Raw genomic sequence first — 12,145 nt, forward strand, 5'->3', positions numbered from 1 at the left:
CCCTGCTCCAACTCTGATGCGCTGAAAGGACAATTTACAAACGTGTTGAAATAAATGGAAGTCTAAAAATTATTTAATGCATGGCATTCTGCAATATTCTTATTAATGTATTTAATAATTATCATTATTATTATTACAGTTATTTTAATTTATTTATCTAACTCTGAAGCTACTGTAGCTTGCTTCCAAATTTCAAAAAGGTACACGAACAGCAAATGAAACTTTAACATAATTCTTAAGTGATGAGCAGTGTCCAAACATCCTTTCTGTCTGTTCATGTGTGCACATCCCTTCAGTCCATCCCTTCCACATTTACTAATGAGTAGCCACTGGATGACACCACAGTACAATTCACTTGAATGGGTGTTGGGCATGACGGGACCCTAGGCAGCCTCATATATCGGGCCTGACCTTCCCTGCAAAAAAAGGGAAAAATAATCCAGTGTTACGTGACTCTGCATGTAAAAATGTTTCTCTACAAATATTAAAAAAGCTGACCAAGGCACCACTGAAAATGAAAACAAAAAGTTTGTTGACCATCCTTATCACCTTGCTACTAGGTGAAATTAAGATCTTAGAGTAGCTTTGTTCATTTTCATAGGTAAATCAGTGTTGCAAACAGTATGGCTAACAGGGCGACTGTAAATCCCACACACATGAGAAGCAGCACCTCTTCAAACAATCACTCAGAAATGTTGTATCAGAATAGCACATGGGACCAGTGCTGGGATATGCTTGCTTTTGCAATCTTTGGGGTTCATATCAATTTGGGCATTATCATGCATGTTGCATGTCTCTCTGGACCAATTCTGCTTTAACTTGGACACTGTGCTCATCACAAAAGATTTCATATGGAGAATGAGATGTTTACAATCATCAATCATATAATCATTTTAGAAAAGTATTTAATATAAAATATTATATACACAATTTAAATATACAGTTGAAGTCAGAATTATTAGCCACCCATTGCATTTTTTTCTTTTTTAAATATTTCCCAAATTATGTTTGAGAGCAAGGAAATTTTTACAGTATGTCTGATAATACTTTTTCTTGTAGAGAAAGTCTTATTTGTTTTATTTTGGCTAAAATAAAAGCAGTTTTTATTTTTTTAAACACCATTTAAGGTCAATATTATTAGCCCCTTTAAGCTATATTTTTTTCCGATAGTCAACAGAACAAACCATCGTTATACAATAACTTGCCTAATTACCCTAACCTGCCTAGTTAACCTAATTAACCTAGTTAAGCCTATAAATGTCACTTTAAGCTGTATAGAAGTGTCTTGAAAAATATCTAGTCAAATATTATTTACTGTCATCATGGCAAAGATAAAATAAATCATTTATTAGAAATTTGTTATTAAAACTATTGTGTTTAGAAATGTGTTGAAAAAATCTCTCCGTTAAACAGAAATTGGGGCAAAAAATAAAGACAGAGGCTAAAAATTGAGGGGGGCTAATAATTCTGACTTCACCTGTATATTATATAAAATTATAAAATGTTAACCCGCTGTTAACCTAGCTATGGTCATGTCAGGAATTGCACTCCAGTGGTTCATATCTTAATTCTCAGATGGGTCATGATGATTTTAAAGGATGAAATTGTTGTAGTTGCCAGCCTTTTCATCAATTAGCAATATTCAGCAGTGAATATTAAACCACACTGAACTGAACTAACCTCAACAGAACTTAAACTCTGAAAACTGAACTGACACTGTTTCAATTTACTATAATCTTCTATGTGAAGCTGCTTTGACACAATCTACATTGTACAAGCGCTATACAAATAAAGGTGAATTTAATTGAATTGAATTAGACACTATCAGACTGGAGGTTTTGGATACCAGAAAATAGACCTTATCAGAGTTTCTGCAGGTTTCACAAAGTCAAATTTAAGACTTTTTAAGACCTTAAAAAATTAAATTTTTAGACATACAGTATATAGGGCTAAACGCATATAGGGCTAGGGCTAAAAAGTATTGTCTTAATGGCCCAGCAGAAAAAAATAATTCTTGCCCCATCAAGAAAAGAATAATGTGTCAAATCAAGTAGACACTAGTTGTATACATCCAATTTTTTCAACATAACTTTAAAAAAAAATTTTTTAAAACTTTAATAAACGAATGTATGCACAACAAAATGTTATATTATTCCATATAAACAGAGTTTTGCTAAAAGTTTAACTGAGATGTGTTGTTAATGATTGCATGTGTGTTGGATCAATTCGGTAGCTTCACATAAAAAAGGAAAATTAAGACCCTTTAAAATTATTTAAGACCTACAAGACAACATTTCAGTGAATTTAAGACTTTTTAAGGCCTAAAATTGTGTTTTGAAAATTTAAGACACTTTAAGACTTTTTAAGACCCTGCGGACACCCTGTTTATTCAACATAATAAAGCTGAGAAGGTGCAGAGCAGACCTCAGAGCAATCTGAAGTCTCTCCTGGACAATACTGAAGTATTTTGTGTTCTGTGCACATTTTATACAGTTTTTGAGGTCCCACCTCAAGGTGTTCTCGTTTTAGATTATTCAACCTTCCCAAAACAGAACTCGTTGTGGTTCCGGCCAACCCAAGCACTTTATTACAGCTTCTTCATCCTGCAAGCCACATTAACCATTATTCTTTCCAGAATCTTGGAGTTGTGTTTAGACAGCTGAACTTCAGATCCCACATTTCTACAACTCTCTGGTCACACAAATTTCCCTTGTAAAACAGAAAGACTGTCCAGGCTGGCATACTTCAGTGCTCTCTTATACGTAGCTAGCCTTTCAACCACTACAATCAAGCCTCTGCAATTGATTAAGAATATAGCAGCAACTGTGGTCTGTAACATGCTAAAAAAAAGTGCATGTCACACATCTGTTTACTAATTTCAAGGACTAGCACAACCTATTCTAACACTATTATTTGTTCTTAAATAAGATGTAACAACATCTACATATGGTTTCTCTTCTTTTGATTTGACTTGTTTCTATTGTCTTCAATTGTTAGTAATTCTGGACAAAAGTGTCTGCTAAACGAATAAATTTCAATTAAATTCTGATCCAAAAAGCGTCTAACACAAAATACAGATTGATTTTGTTAAGCCATTCAAAAGCAGTTTGTGGCATGACGGATGCTTGACAGAAGACTTGGATTATAGAAATATGTACTTCACCCAAAAGTACCCAGAGTGACAGCATAATGTAAGGGAAACATAAAATGCTGAAAAAAACAATTGTCCTATAGTGAAGCCTAAAGCAAGTTAGACCTTTAGCTGTTAGAGTTGCTTTAAAAGCACTATAGTAACGGAGTCAGAATGGATATAGTGGGCATATTTGTCCATCATCCATACTGTCCCAGTGCTGCTAATGCACTTTTTCCCCTTCTGTCGGATGACTTGACATATGCAGTTGTTTGACTGCACCCGTGGATATTTCCCCACAGCAAGAGTACTTTAATGATGCTGTTCTAAATACAAGAACTGCTCATGCTCCATGATAATCATCTCTCAGGGAGTGTCCTAAAAGCACAAACTGAAAGGAGCAACATGTTCATCACTCAACATGGAGACAGTACTCCAAGCGGTTCACCAGATGTACTGCGTTGATGATGTTTGAAGTGTCCCAACACATTATGCCTATAACATTCACTAAAGCCTGAATACAGGAACAGCATTCGATAAATACATCACAAAATATCTCAAAATATCATATATTATTAAATAAATAAATGTCTCCAAACGCTGTGATAATGACACTTTAAGCAAATTATAGAAGTAACTTCAATTAAACTGACTTCCAATAAATCTGTTTTAAGGTCTGCTAATTCAAAACAATCTAATAATTATCATTTGGAATAGCAGGGGGCAACGCGGTGGCGCAGTAGGTAGCGATGTTGCCTCACAGCAAGAAGGTCGCTGGTTCGAGCCTCGGCTGGGTCAGTTGGCGTTTCTGTGTGGAGTTTGCATGTTCTCCCTGCATTTGCGTGGATGTCCTCTGGGTGCTCCGGTTTCCCCCACAGTCCAAATACATGTGGTACAGGTGTATTGGGAAGGCTAAATTGTCTGAGTGTGAATGAGTGTGTATGGATGTTTCCCAGAGATGGGATGTGGCTGGAAGGGCATCCACTGCGTAAAACATGTGCTGGATAAGTTGGCAGTTCAATCCGCTGTGGCGACCCTGGATTAATAAAGGGACTAAGCCGAAAAGAAAATGAATAAATGAATGGAATAGCAGGGATCAGTAATTCCCCATTGTTTTCGAGAGGCGTCTGGATGCAGACCTGCTGCAGTGCAATCTGAGCTGCATGCAATGCTTTTTTTAATGGACTCACCACACCCCTAACCCTACCCCTCACAGTGATGTCACAAGCTCCACTAAGTGCATTGTGTCTGACATTGCATTGCTGAAACATGCAATCTCAGCTTGCATCATGAAGGCTGCATCCAGATACTATTGTTGTTTTCCTCACTTCTCAACCACAGATCACCAAAGGCTAAATTAAAAGTGTAAAAGTATTAACACACTAATATGACTGACTCTAAAATTCAGCAATATCATAAATATATAGTAAATATAAACTTAAATATATATACAGTCAAGCCCAAAATATTCATACCCCTGGGTTTGACTGTATATAGTAATATAGTATAACATTTGTATGGAGAGTTCCACAATTTCATACAAGTGCTTACCCTTTCATTCATTCATTTTTTTTTCCGGCTTAGTCCCTTTATTGATCAGGGGTCACCACAGCAGAATGAACCACCAACTTATCCAGCATATGTTTTACTCTTCCAGCCGCAACCCAATGCTGAGAAACACCCATACACATACACTACAGCCAATTTAGCTTATTCAATTCACCTATATCGCATGTCTTTGGACTGTGGCGGAAATTGGAGCACCCGGAGCAAACGCACATGAACACGGGGACACGCAAACATGGGGAGAACATGCACACACTCCACACAGAAATTCCAACTGACATAGCCGGGGCTTAAACCAGCAACCTTCTTGCTGTGAGGCGATTGTGCTACCCACTGTGCCACCATGACGACCCTGCTTACCTTTTTTCACAAGAATTTATATATTAATCACTGATGATAGGGATTATAAAAATAAATTAAAAAGGAAATGCTCATGAGGAATAAAGCACAGCTGGACTGAAAAATTGTCAGATATTCCATTGATAAAAATGTCACATTAGAATACACAGTGCTATATTTTCTATAGACAGAAATCATACAGCTTTATTCATTCAAACTGTCAGGTAAGGATTATGTGTAGCACAACCTATTATTTGAAAAAGAACTTATTTCAGTCATTTGGAGTGGAAGTGTCTGACAACCAGATGTGTCTCATAATTTACATTGTAGACTCTCTCTCTCTCTCTCTCTCTCTCTCTCTCTCTCTCTCTCTCTCTATTTGTAATAAACAAACAAACAAATAGTTAAAAAATAAATAAAACTATATTGTTAAATGTTTGCTAGGGTGTTCTTGGGCAGTTTTAAAAACACACTACCAAATCTCGATGATATTAAGGTTTCCTATATAAGGCTTTTGGTGTCACAAGACACAATTTCCAGGTTCCTATACTGTTTGTAGCACAAAAAAAAAACAATCTCTATGATGAAGTTCAATACTTAATTGAATTGAATTGAATTGAATTAATGGTTTGCTTACATTCTTAACTACAATTTAAACAATAGCAATACTGGAGCTTGCTCTAGAGATTTAAAAAAATTAAATCTAAATAAAATGTATTACTATAAGGTGTCCCATACTGCATGCAAATAGCCAAGCTAGCACAGGCATTTCAGGCCCAAACACCAAAAACAATAGTGGGAATCAGACAAGAGTTTTCAGTTACACTGTTAATAAGAGTCAAACATGTCTCTTCAGCAGCAAGAGATTCTGTCGAGGACGTGACCATCACTACACGTTACCCCTCACGGGATTTGTTGCCTTGATCATTTTCCATCACGGTGAGAAAAAAACAGAGATCTCAAAGGCTCCTGAAGGAGCACGTCTGGCTCTTCCTTCTCAGTAGAGACCAGTGCTCCCCTGCAAAACAACAGGGAACAATGGGTATTTGTATCAGGCAACGTTGCCAGTTGAAATGTCTTGAGAATGATCGACACTTCCAACTTCCATAACATTGACATTATGAGCAGATGCATTTTATGGCATTAAAAGCAATCAAACAACAAATATTTGCTGTTTTTACTTGACTTCTTCATACAATCTAACATGAGCTGAAATAATTACTGGATAAATTCAGAATGTAAATGTCCCTCCAGTGTTGGCTTACACAACAGTGTAGCAGTAACAGGGCAATTTGCTGTATCACGGCAATGAACCGTCTTCATTGGCCATCATTAATGGCCTGTGTTCCTGTAGCCGATGTTCATTTGGAACTTTAAGTTCGCAGAAGGCTAGGAATAGATCATACAACAACGCTTGATAATTAGACACCAACAGGTCCAACTGCGCAAGAGGGAATTTTTGCACATGGGCATCATCTTTGGGGAAAGGAGCTTACCAAACACGCTTTCTGCTAATGATGCCTGGCTTTGCCCGCTCCCTTTCGAGTTTCCCTGGAGGTAATTTACTGGAACATCACTACCGTTGAGACGTTTTCAAACCTTTGAGTCCCTTTGCATACAGATTCTCAAGACACGCCTAACGAAGGAAAGCAACTTATGGATGTTGAGTAAAAAGAAAAATCACATCATCAAAAAAGATGATTCATCGTAATCACATTCATCCTACAACACTGTTTTAATTATGCTTTCTAATTATGGCAGACATAATATCTTCATCATTAGTATTACATCAGAATATAATGATAGGATGAAAAAAGTTTGCTTGTACGTCTATATACTAAAACAGGCCATATTCATAGTCCGTACACACATGTAATGATAATTTAGGGAATTCCTTCTCCTATTTTAACATAGGCTCATTCTGAAAACGTAGCCCTATATACGTTTCTGGAGATCACGAATTATGTAGCCAGAATTCGTCTTTAAAATGAACACTACGGCGCCATTCCTTTTCGTGCTTACCAGCTGACCGATTACCTCTGTATGGACGGCTTTCCTGCTGTTACCAGTTTGTCCGGTAGCTAAACACATATGTCGGCAGACTTGAGACGCAGAGGGGAGTTGACCGTAACAACTCTGGAGTTTGAGTCCGGTGAAGAACAGTTCCAGAAAGCAGGTAAGACAAAAAATAAAATAAACAAGTAAATAACAGGGTGAGAATGTGGTAAAATCTAAAAATGTGGTAAAAATCAGGATAGGGCTTTTCTTTTTCTGGATTGCTTTTGAAAACACTGCGGTTGAGTTTAGGGAATGGGGTGGGCCGGTCAGTCTGTGCTTTTTAAAACACTATAGGTTGGGTTTAGAGAAGAGGGAGGGTGGGGGAATCAGTCGGTAGGCCAGTCAGTTAGTCAGTCATCAGTGGCCTCTGGTGGATTTACATGAGGACAGCAGGAGCGAATGACACTCGTAAGAGAAATTTGAGACCTGAAAAAGCGTACACAGAGGCCTCTGGCAGATTCTCGAAAACAAAAACTACAAAAACATAGCTCCTGGGATGTATTTGGCGCTCTCCAGAAATGTATATAGGGGTACATAATCAGAATGAGCCTGGGTTTCCTATTTAAGTACGCTTAAAACTTTACAGTCTCAATTCAAACTCATTTTTGAACAACCAGGCAGGCTAGGGATGTTGTAGCTGCCTTTTGCAGCCACAGGTGGCGATATAAGTCGTTAGTAGTTGTTCCCACCTTGAGGTTGCTTAAAGTTCATTTGTATAAAGTTGACATTTTCTCAAATTTGTTGCGTCGCTGTACATGCCTGAAAGATGACACACCAGACTTTTTCCTAAACGATTTATCTTTAACCCCAACATGCCCACATCTGATTGCAGATGTTGCTGTGAACATATAGCCGAAGATCGCCCGAAGTCACTGAATGGTATCATTTTGCTTTGTTGCTGCATATTGCTAACTTGATATTTGATGAAATCAATACAAGATTAATTTTGTGACACTGGTCAACAAAACTGGTTAACTGGCTGCTCCGGTTTCACTCACAAGTCCAGAGACCTGCGCTATGGGTGAATTGGGTAAGCTTAATTGTCTGTAGTGTATGTGTGAATGGGAGTGTATGGGTGTTTCCCAGTGATGGGTTGCAGCTGGAAGGGCATCTGCTGCATAAAACATATGCTGGACAAGTTTATATAAGATTAATAAGGGACTAAGCCAAAAAGAAAATGAATGAACGAATGAATGAACTTCCAGCAGGAGCTGTATCCCTTCTAGCAACAACCCTGCGTGTCGCTGGTAGTTTGAATGGGGATTAAAGTGTAACTTGTTCTACTCTCCCAGGTAGACAATGAACAACATCTTACAATGCCACAAGTAGAAAATGTTGCTATTTTCATTAATAAGCAAACACCTAGCAATGTCCTAGCAACAACATAGAGCATCCAAGCAAACAGATATGAAATTATGCTGTCATGGCAACACTGTAAAAAAAACTACTGTAAAAGTACTGTAAAAATAAAGCACAAGACTTGTCTTCTGCTACTCATACAGTGTAAGAAATGAAAGAACATTGCCAATAATAAATTAACTAACACACGCAGGCAACAAATGAAAGAACATCTTAAAGGAACAGTTCAGCCAAAGATTAAAATGATATATTTTTTTCCACCATGTAACTTTTACTACTTTTATGCTATATAGTGTGTGCGCTACATTACATCGAACATTATTCAGGCATTCATACAGATATAAAACAACAAGTAAACGAATCACAACAGAGTTGTAGTTTCTGAATCAACTGTTCCTTTAAGAAACATGCTAAACAGGTTGTGCACTATCTAGGCGTCACTGTCTCCTGAGAGCGTTGCCATCTTGTAATACTCCTAGCAGCAGTCTGGGCAGCGTCATTATTCACCTAAGCTACAAATTAGACATGTAACATTTTATTGCCAGTGAGTGATTAAATCATGAAGCCATTTTCAAGATAATAAACTCTGACCTCAGTGGAAAATGAGTGACTAATACTGAAAGACATCATCATATACTAAGAAACCAGATGAACATGTCACAAGGAAAGACATTTGTTTAAGAGATGTGACAACTATACAGTATTTAACAGATAAATGATGTTTGCTAGAGTTCAGAATTTAATAACATTATACATATAAATAATTTCTTCCTTATTACAGAGATTCCTGTTCATCTTTTGCACATTTCAGATCATCCAGCGTTGTACGGTAACCACTCTCAATACTGTAACAGTTCATAAACCTGCGCAAATATGACATTTCTGAAGAAAAGGCCAGGATGACTCACTGCTATCTAAACTAAAAGTCAAGAGAACGATTTGCACTTTTTTAATCATTATATAAACATAATCACTTCTGCTTGGAGTGACATACTGAGTACGGTTCAGTAGAGGTTATGTTTACATGAACCGCAGTGGTACAACAGAGGCACACAAGTAGCTAAGCAACTGTTGTCAGGTTGTCGACTCCATTACTATAAAGGCATTATATTAAATCGCACATTTTCTTACTCTTTATACAACATAAAGAAAGCAAACTATGTCAGTTTCAGAATGGTCAAGTCACTAACTAACTGAAAAGTGATATTGAGGGAGAAGAAACAGGAAAATAAGAGGAAATATAAATTAATATCATTTGTTAAACAAAAACAAAGAGAATTTATATACAAACCAAGTTTTCTTGTGAAACACTTGTGATCCATTATCATATATCATAACAGATATATTTGAAAGTTAAAATGATGTAATTATTCTGACCTGTGCTTATTAAAAATATGAAATTATAAGATTCATCATTCATTCGCCTTCGGCTTTATAGTCTCTATATCAGAGGTTGCCACAGTGGAATGAACCACCAGTTATTGCATTAAAGTTTATTCATTTGTTCTTTTTCTTTTCAGCTTAGTCCCTTTATTAATCTGCGGTCGCCTCAGTGGAATAAAGCGGCAACTTATCCAGCATATGTTTTACACAGCGGATGCCTTTCCGGCCGCAACCCAACACTGGGAAACACGTATACACTTCTGTCAATTTTTTATTTTAAAGATTTAGCTTAACCAGTTCAGCTATACCGCATGTCTTTGGACTGTGAGGGGAACCGGAGCACCCGGAGATAACCCAACACGGGGAGAATATGCAAATTCCACACAGAAATGCCAACTTACCCAGCCAGGGCTCGAACCAGTGACCTTCTTGTTGTTAGGTGATCATGCTACCCTCTACATCACAGTGACGCCCTAAAGTTTATAATATTTAAGCTAATAAAACGTAGTGGTTTAATATGTCGTAAAATTATTCTTCTTCTAAAAATGCCAGATAGGATATGAACTGTTATTGCACTGAATGGCATTTTTAGAGGGTGTCTTCTGTAAAGCATAGTAAAAAGTTTATGATGTCTTCATTTATTTGAAGATGAAATAGTTCATTTATATAAAAAATGATGTAAATTATATATATATATATATATATATATATATATATATATAATATATATATATATATATATATATATATATATATATATATATATATATATATATAAATTAATTCTACAGGTTTCATCAAGTCAAATGTAAGACTTTTTAAGACCTTTTTGAAATAATTTTAAGATCATAATGAATGAAATTTCAGAATTACACCAGACTTAACACTAAAGACGTTTTTAATGGTCAAGATAAAACCTTAAAACAGCATTAAAAAGAAATGTTATCGTTAGGAAAATAATTAAACCACATTAATAAGTAAAGAGAGTTAATAAATAAACTTTTCTTAAAACTTTTATTGAAATACATTGTTAGTGATTGGATGGCTGTTGGCCCGATTGGGTATAGCTTTACATGGACATAGGAAAATTAAGACCCGTTTAAAATAATTTAGGACCTACATCACAATATTTGTGAATTTAAGACTAATGAAGGCCTGAAATTAGATTTTTGAAATTTAAGACATTTTAAGTCTTTTTAAGACCCTGCAGATACCCTGAATTGATAAATGCATTGTACAAGCAAACACGTGAATTCATATGAGATGGATGATGCACATGCTGTACTGTTGCTTATGCTGAATGCTGCAACCTATATAAAAAAGTCACGGACCAGATTCCCATGCCATTCTCATACTTCATTGTAAAATGTGCTCAGAAACGAGGTTGTAAATTAAAGGTAAGATTTTTGTAAATGTTGTCCAGTTTGTAACACAGATTGATTGTTTCACTTTACAAGACCTCAGGTTTATAACAATTTGCCTTGGGCATCAATAAATCTAAGAGTTTAGTCACCCTAATGAGTTTCTAAACTTGTCTGACTTTCTTTTGGGAAACACAAATGATGAATTGTCAAATTTCTTTAAATAATGTTGAATCAATGTTTTAGGAATACTCAAGAAAAAGGGATGTAACAAATAACCATGACCCAACTGAAAATCAATTTAGTTTATATGAATAAATCTGAATGGACACAATATTTCAGTGGATTTAAGACTTTTGAAGGCCTAAAATTAGTTTTTTGAAATTGAAGACATTTTAAGACTTTTTAGACCCCGCAGATACTCTGTTTATTCATATATTATGAATATGCAGAAATATCATACTTACTTGGTCTCTGGTTTAGGTTTTGTTCTGCAAGGTGTCAAAGGAATCACACTTTAAAGACAGTGGAAGGTAGCAATCTCCAGTCTCACCGTCCTTGGGATAGAAAATAAAACGCCACACTAGTCTTTGCCTGCACATGGACACAACAAGATCTGTGCCACCTCTTAAAAGGTTACATAAGATTAAAAATATGCTTAAATTCAGTTGGGCTCACTGTATATTAAGCACTTCCAGTTTTGTCCATGCATGCCGCTCTACTAAAACAACAGAGCCCTGCAGGACACAGAAAATTCATATCGGACAAGGACACTATGTAGGCCAGCCTTTAAATGGCTGAGGGTGCCCTCTTAATGGAGCTGCTGGGTTTAACTTCTTAAGAAAGTTTCGATAAGAGGAGAAAGGAAGGCAGGGTGCATTTAGGAAAATGAATGCTCATCAAACTGAATGAATGGGTCCCATTTACAGTGCCTGTATCATTTCATAAA

This window comes from Danio aesculapii, chromosome 9, assembly GCF_903798145.1.
Source record: "Danio aesculapii chromosome 9, fDanAes4.1, whole genome shotgun sequence".
Taxonomy (NCBI): Eukaryota; Metazoa; Chordata; class Actinopteri; order Cypriniformes; family Danionidae; genus Danio; species Danio aesculapii.